The sequence below is a fragment of the Nyctereutes procyonoides genome, unplaced genomic scaffold (assembly GCF_905146905.1).
Source record: "Nyctereutes procyonoides isolate TBG_1078 unplaced genomic scaffold, NYPRO_anot_genome, whole genome shotgun sequence".
Taxonomy (NCBI): domain Eukaryota; kingdom Metazoa; phylum Chordata; class Mammalia; order Carnivora; family Canidae; genus Nyctereutes; species Nyctereutes procyonoides.
The window spans coordinates 84633560-84641195 of NW_026575146.1; the positions used below are offsets into that span (position 1 = coordinate 84633560).

General features: G+C 65.6%; 1 protein-coding gene across 1 annotated transcript in view; it reads right to left on the reverse strand.

The window, feature by feature from the left end:
• The window catches only part of CHST8 (carbohydrate sulfotransferase 8), a 132028-nt gene extending 125629 nt beyond the window's left edge, over positions 1–6399 (reverse strand). Inside the window, exon 1 of the mRNA XM_055309982.1 lies at positions 6230–6399. The gene's annotated coding sequence lies outside the window, so the exon portion shown is untranslated. The remainder of the gene's footprint in view (positions 1–6229) is intronic.
• Between the last annotated feature and the right edge of the window lie 1237 nt (positions 6400–7636).

A 7636-nucleotide genomic window follows, 5' to 3' on the forward strand; every position in this document is an offset into this window, starting at 1 on the left:
CGCTGTGCGGGGCGGCGAGGTGGCAGTGACAACGGGGGAGGGGACACCCACATCCACAGGGCTCCCAGGGAGCCGGCCCCAGCCTCTGCGGGAGACGTTGGAATGCGGTGTGGGAAAGCCGAGGGAGCTTGGAAGGGACACTGGTCTCGGAAGCAGCATTCTGATTGGACCCAGAAGGATACCAAGGGAAGGGGTTGAAGACAGTGCTCCTGGTGAAGGAGAAGGGGCCCAGACAGGCTGGCTGCATCACCCTCCTGCTCCACCAGTGTAGACGGAGGACCTGCTTTGAGCACTGGCTCCAACACACCACACAGGCGGTTTGCATAATGCAAAAGCTTGACCAGTGTAGACAGACTGCCTGAATGGGGTGCAGAGCTCAGCCAGGATAAACAAGCTGCCTGCATCCCCAGCTGAGCTCAGCGGGTACAGACGGACGGCACTGCACGCCGGGCTCACCCCCCTCAGCTCTGGGAGCCGGGGCCAGGGTCCGTGGGGGCCAGGGTCCGTGGGGCAGGGCTTGGGAGAGCCCAGGCACAGCAGAGGTGTCCGAAGCCTCCGGTTCACTTGGAGGGCTCTGAACCTGGTACCAAGTCCCGCGGGGAGTGGGGCCGGCCCCGACTAAATGGGAAGTCCAGGGCTCACACCCTTGACTCAGCCAGGATAGACAGACCACCTGCAGCATGCACTGGCTCAGCTAGTGTAGGGAGAGTGCCTGCATCACCCACTGGCTCCAGCAGTGTAGACAGACCGCAAAGTTCGGCTCACCCTGCCTGCCAGCAGCAATCACGGAGTCCTTCTCCCGAGCTCATCACGACCCAGACTGCCAGAGAGAGAGAGCACTACCTGCATGAGCACTGAAATCTGCCTGCACGTTCGCTCGGCCTCCTCTGGGCCTGGCAGGCGGCGCACGCACGGAAGGACGGCAGCCAGTATTGCTGGGCGCCTGGGGTGCTCCCCTCAGGAGCACAGGAAGCAAAGCCCCCACAACTCAGGCCTGGAGGAGGGTCTCGGCGCTCACAGGCTTGGGCAGATGGGTCTTGTCCAGGGAGATGAGTCAGCCCCCAAAAAGAAGCATCCTTGACGGTGGGGGGATGACTAGCCTGCCAAGTGTGAGTCAACCTGGACTAGGGGCTGCTGGCAGAGGGCTCTCCTGTGTCAACTCCCCACCGGTGAGCACCTGGGCACGGCTGGTGGCCTGTGGCGGTGAGGCAGCAGCCAGAGTACAAAAGGGGGGCCAGTCTGGTGAGGCCGCCCTCCAAGCAGAGGGTCCAAGTGCTGCAGGAATCAGCTCCCGAAACACCCGGAGCCAGAGGAGTCATCTGTACCTCCAAGCATCCTCTCCTTGGCTCTCATCCCTCCTGTCCCCGAGTCTGGCCCGGCCAGGAAGCAGCTGGCTCAGGCCCAGGCAGAGTGAGGACAAGGTGACAGCGACCTGGGCTGTTGCTTGCAGCTCAGCGGCCGCTCAGCTCAGGGCCCACAGCCAGGAGCGTGGGCACAACGGGAAGCGGGGTGACTCACAGACCCGCTCCCCCCCACCCCAGCTCTGCAAGACAAGTTGACGTCTGTGGGGATGCCGAGCTGAGCTGCAGCCGGCCACAGGGAACTCACTGACATCCCGGGGAACTGGGGAGCTGTGAGGCTGGTGGGGGCATGGGGGGCAGAGCCCCCAGCAGAGGGCAGGAGCAGGTGCAGACGGGGGGAGGGCGGGGGGCTGGAGTGAGGGAAGGCCATAGGAGAGTTGTTCTTTCTGGCCCGGGCCAGCTGCCAGGTCGGGTAAAAGTGGTGGCAGGTGAAGGACCTCCCAGGGCCCCAGGAAGCTGAGCGGAGGACACCCAGGCCAAGGCCACATCTGGCCAGCAGCCCTGCGAGCAACCCGCCCCAGAGGAGAGTGGGCATCCGAGCGGCCTGTCCCTCCTTGGGATCCCCTCCTCCTTCCTGCAGGATTCCCGCAGCCCCCTCCTCACTGGGCTCCCTCCTCTGCAGCAGCTGGTGGGGTCAAGTCCTAAGCTTCTCCTCGTGTTCCCTCGAGGCCCTATATGGCCGGGCTCTGGCAGTGTCTCCACTGCAGCAGTCCCTCCACTCTGCCGGCCACACGGGCCCTCCGCGCTCCCTCACCCGTTGGCACGCCGTGCCAGGCAAGCTCGACCCCTCCCTCTGTCCGCCCCCCTCCTTGCTTCTTGGTTCCTGGGCTCTTCCTTCAGACCTTCTCAGGGAGGCCCTCCTGACTCTCAGTCCAGGCGGGGGGACTCCGCGATCCATCTCAGAACCACCCGGATGTCTCTCTCCTTAGTGGGCTCATCACAGCCCAGGAAAGCGCAGCACTGGGTATCTGGTGACGGTGTCATGTGGCACAGCAGGAATCGGGGAGAGCGAAAGCAGTGACGGGAGAACTGCTCCCTACGAGGAGCAGGGGCCATTCTGAGTTGTGTTGACTTTCTGTCCCCAGCGCCCAGCACAGAGACAGACACCTAGTGCCTGCTGCGTGAACATCCACGCACACAGCAGAATGCGGGACAGCCGCAGCGCGTCTGATCACCGGAACGTGGCCTGGAGTCGTCTGGCTCCAGGTTTCAATGTTGACAACCTTCATTTAGTTCAAATAAGTGTTGCTCACCAGGGCCACCTCCAGCCATGGCCTGGCAGAGACGGGGAGCCTTGTCCGCGGTCCCCAGCAGCAAAAAAGCACTGATTTCCCAGAAACCCAAGGCCCACCTCCAAGGTGGGGAGCAGCAGTGGGGAGACCCAGGCCCCTGCCGGCACCCAGACGCTCTCCGACTTCCCTCCGACTTCCCGGAAGGTGGCTTTCGAGATGGAATCAGGGTTGCTTCTTGCTGTCGGCCCACCTGGACCCAGGCTTCCCCGTTCTGCCCGTGGCCGAGGCTGCATCTGGGCCAGCAGGTGCACGCTGCCGCCCCCGATCACCAATGACCGGTCGTTTTGTACAGGGTAAAAGCCACAAGTTTTTCCCACAACCGATCTGTTAAGTCTCATCCTCTGCCCCGGTGATTCACCCACCACGGAGTCACACACCTTCTAGCTGGGAAGAAATGACATGGAAAAAGAAAAAAAAATAAAATAAAAGAAATGACATGGCATCTCCCGTGTGCTCCGCCACCTGAGTTAACGCAGCCCTGTCCCCTGGTTGGTTGAACCCAGGGGTTCCCTCTGCCCGTGGCCAGCCTTTGCCCAGGAGGGAGGGACCACAGCCGCTCTGGAGTCAGGCCAGTCCTGGCCATGACTCCACAGATAGTGCCACGGAGCCTATGTCCCCCTGCTGTCACCACACAGGCTGGCCGCCCCCAGCAAACTTCCTGAGCTCCAGGACACCATCGCCCGCACTCACATCCAGACCAGCAGCCTTGATTTTTTTTTTTTTTTTTTTTTTATTTCTCACCGTCCCACGGCAGGGCCACATTGATCTCGCTGGGCCAGCACGACATAGATCTTCCGTTGCTAACTCATTACCTTCTGATTAGCTGGAAGGCCGGGCCCTCGTTTCACAGTGTTTACTGGCTCTGACAGCCACAGTTGTTCACGAAGGCGCGGCCACATGCTGGGTCCACTTTCCTGCCCACACGCTCCCTCCCTGCCCCACAAGTCTCCCACGTGGCTGCCACACCCAGGAGAATCAGGGAGATGCAGCAGGGGTGGGTGACTGCAGACATCCCCCACTCCAAGCCAGGCAGCAGGCCGAGAAGGGGGCCACACCTTCACAAGACTCCAGCGACCCCCCCCCCCACAGGTGCCTCCAACCAGATGCATCAGCAAATCACCGTAAAAGCTTTGAGCGCCCATCACTTCGATCAGCAAAACCACAAAAAAGCCTATCAGGTCGCCGCTGGCACAAACTCTTGAGTGAAGAACAGAGGCGCAGTCTGCAGGGCGTTTCCAATCCGGAGACTCTGCCGGTCCACCTTCTAAGTGGATCCAAGGCAAATCCTGCAAGGAGCCCACCAGCACGCTTTCCCAACGACCATATGGAAAAAAAAAAGTAGCTACCGAACTTTCCCAGACTTATTAGCTTACATAAACAGACATTTGAATAAATGTTTAAAAAATGAAATTCCCTTGATACCCTGTAATCAGTAAATGTTCATTATGGAAACACAGCAAATATGCATGAAATTTCCCAAGTGGTATTCTGGCTACAAGATTAAAAAGGCATCTCCAACGGCAGGCTGAGTTACAAAGCATCCTCCTCCGGTCACAATCCGGGAAAGCTGTGCCAAGCCCAGGAGGTCAGACAAGCCTGCTCCTCGCGCAGCCGGAGCCAGTGAAAATCAGCCTGTGCTCCTTTGGGCCGCTGTCGTGGCATCTTCTAAATGAGCCCCCACATCAGCTGATTGATGTCTCTCTATAAATAATTAATCCTTGACCTTGTTTTAAGAAAGCCCTGACTTTTTAATTTGGGGTCTTTTTAAAAAATCAATACCAGGGGAACATAATTCACTCTGTGGCGTCTGATTCCGAGTAAATAAATAAATAAGCTGTGTCATCGGTATGTCTCAGGGTGAATGGGCTGGGCAACGGGATGGGGCCTGACTCGGCGGCTGTGTTCAAGCGCTATTAAATTATTGATCATCCTAAGAGACTCAACCTCAGGGTCTGCGTTTTGTTCCTCCTGTGGGTCATTTCACAGAGGCAAGGCAGATGAAGGCTCTGAAGTGTTGTTTCCACTCCCCGCGAGGGGTCCCCAGCCCCCCTGTCCTGCCACATGCGGTGGCCTGTCTGGATTTTTTAAAAGGGTCTCCTACAGGGAGCAGAATGTCACCTCTTCCTGCAGCCTGTCTACCTTGCTTTTGGGACAGGGACAGAGGGCAGGCAGGAGAGACCATGACAGATGGGAAATTTTTATTTTTTAAGATTTTATTCATTCCTAACAGACACACACAGAGAGAGAGAGAGAGAGAGAGAGAGAGAGGCAGAGACACAGGCAGAGGGAGAAGCGGGCTCCATGCGGGGAGGCTGATGCGGGACTCGATCCTGGGCCCCAGGAGCTGAAGGCAGACCATCAACCGCTGAGCCACCCAGAGGCCTCCTCTAGGGCGGGACTGAGAAAAGTTCTGCACCCATTGGCCAGGGTCAGGGTGAAGTCGGATGTGAGAGGTTCCCCAAAGAAAGTGGGCTTGGTGGTGCAGCTGGTGAGCCTCCCAGAGATGAGGAAGGGCCGGGGTGCCCCGTGCCCCCTGCCCCCTGCCCCCTGCCGCCGCCTCTCCCACGGTGCCCTCCACTCCACCGCCTCCCGCTCGGGCTCGGCGCCGCCCGCGCGCATCTCCCCAGCCCAGCCCGTCACTGCGCAGGGGCCGACTCGGAGGCGCCCCGAGGACCCGGGACCCACCCCACACCCCAGACCGCGGAAGGCCGGGAGCCCCGGGACCGGCCCCTACTTCTCGGTTGCAGCAGCCGGGCAGCGAGTGTTGCCAGCCGAGGGCGTCGTGCGGCCGCCGCTCCGGGTCGGGGTCGGGGTCGGGGTCCGGGTCGGGGCCGGGTCGGGGCCGGGGACCAGAGGCACCGCGCACGTTAGGGCGGCGGGAGGCCGGCGCCTGGGAGGGAGAGGGCCCCGTGCGCCCCGGGGCCAGCACCGCGCTCCCCAAAGCCGCCACGCAGCCTCTCCCGGCCGGGCCGGCCTCCGCGGGGTCACCGCTGGCCCGCACAGCTGCAAGCCCGCGGCAGGCGCGGCGGGGCCCCCCCTCCCTCCGTCCCCGTCCCCCCCCCCGCCGCCTCCCGCGCTCCCGGACGCCCGCAGGCTCGCCTCGAGCGCAGAGCAGGCCGGTGCCCCGGGGGGTCGCGGGGCGGGGACGCGGCCGGAGCGCGGGGCACCTGGGGCGCTCGGCGGGGAGCCCCGGGCCTCCTCCCCCCCGGCCCGGCCCCCGCCCCCGCCGCCGGGACGCGGAGCAGAGCACCGCGGGGACGGGGAGCCCGAGGGGTGGCGGCGCACAGACGCGCGGCGGCGAGGGGGAGCCAAGGAGCCAAAGTCTAATTGAAGTTCCCGCTCCCGGGGCCGGTCCCCAAAGCGCGGCCGCAGCGGAACCCCGCGCGCCCTCCCTCCGCCGCGGCTTCGGACGCCCGAGCGGGGAGGAGCTCGGCGCCGGGACGCAGTGCAGCGCGGGTCCCCCGGGACCCTCGGGCGCCCTTCGCGGCCCGGAGCCCGCACCGGGCGGGGGCGGGGCGGGGCGGGCGGGGCGGGCCGGGGCCGGGGCCGGGGCGGGCGGGGGCGCAGCGCACTTACCTGGCGCCGCCGGCGCGCGCGGGGCCGCGGGCGCCTCCAGCCCGGGCTCGGTCCTCCACGGCGAGGCGTCCGCTGCCGGGAGCCCGGCGGCCCGGCCCGGGGCCTCCTCCCGCTCCGAGCGCAGCGGGTGCGGTGGGCGAGGCGGGCGGCGCGGGCCGGCGGCCGGAGCGCGCAGCAGAGGGCGCGGAGAGGGTGCGGCGGCGCTGCCTCCGCGGGCCCGCCCGGCCCGGCCCGGCCCCCGCCCCCGCCCCCGCCCCCGCCCGCGCCGCGCCCCGCCGCCCTCCTCTCCGCGCCGCACCTCCGGAGCCCGCGAGCGCGCCGGGAAGGCTCCCAGCGAAGTGCGAGCGGAGCCTCGGGCGAGGCTGCAAATAACGCCGCGCCCGCCCGGCGCCCCGCCCCCGGCCTGGGCCCCGCCCCGCGGTGGGGGTGGGGGTGGGGGCGGGCGGCGGCGGCGGGCCCGGGGGTCACTCCCGCGATCCTCGGGCCCTCCCGGGAGCTCGCGGGCGCCGCCCCCACGCGCGCTCTGCGGCCCGGGCGGCCCTCCCCAGGGACCGCGCGCTCCGGGGGAGCCGCCGCTGGGCGCGGTCCGCGGCCGCGGGGGCGGGGCGGGGGGCGGCCTCCCGGAGCGCGCGGCTCCCGGCTCCGGCTCCCGGCTCCCGGCTCCGGCTCCCGGCTCCCCCGCTCGGGGGGCGCACGCCGGCGCCGACCCGCGGGCGTCCCCGGAGCGGGCGGTGAGCGCGGCCGGGCAGGGGCGCGCTCAGGACCCGACGCGGCGGGGCGGGGCGGGGGCGGGGCGCGGGCGGGTGAGACGCGGGGATGGATCCCTAGGAGCGCCCTGGGGGCGGGGGGGGGGGGTCCCGGGGCTGCGGCCTCGGCGGACTTTGCTCAAGGTCTTGGGCAGGTGTCTGCACCCGCTCCCACGTTCCTGGGGCTCTGGATTCTGCTGCAAGGACCCCTGACCCGGGCTCTTCCTGGAGCCACCTCCTGAAGCCCTTGTTGGGGGGCGGCGGGCTCCTGAGACCTTGGCGGAGAGGGTTCGTGAGCCGGGTCCAGCTGGGTGAGCAGACTCCTCCCTGCGCTCACCCCCGGTGGAGCACCAGGACCGAGCCGGGTGCAAGAGGGGGTGGGGGGACCTCGGACTCCAGTCCCCTGTTTTTGTCCTGAAAAGAGGCAGCCCCCACCTGCAGGGGGGCAGGCAGCCTGGCTTCTCACAGGAACTTGGTGAAGCTGTAAATGAGTCACCTCTTCGTCTTGAGGGGACCCCAGTATTTTCAAACGCCTGCGGAAAAAGCTTTAGTAAAATAAAGGCTGTCCGCCCTCCTCTCATTGTATCTGCCTTTGGTTGGCCTGAGGGCTCCACCCTGGTCACTCAGGTTGTGAGGTGGATCTCCAAGTGACGAGGACTCA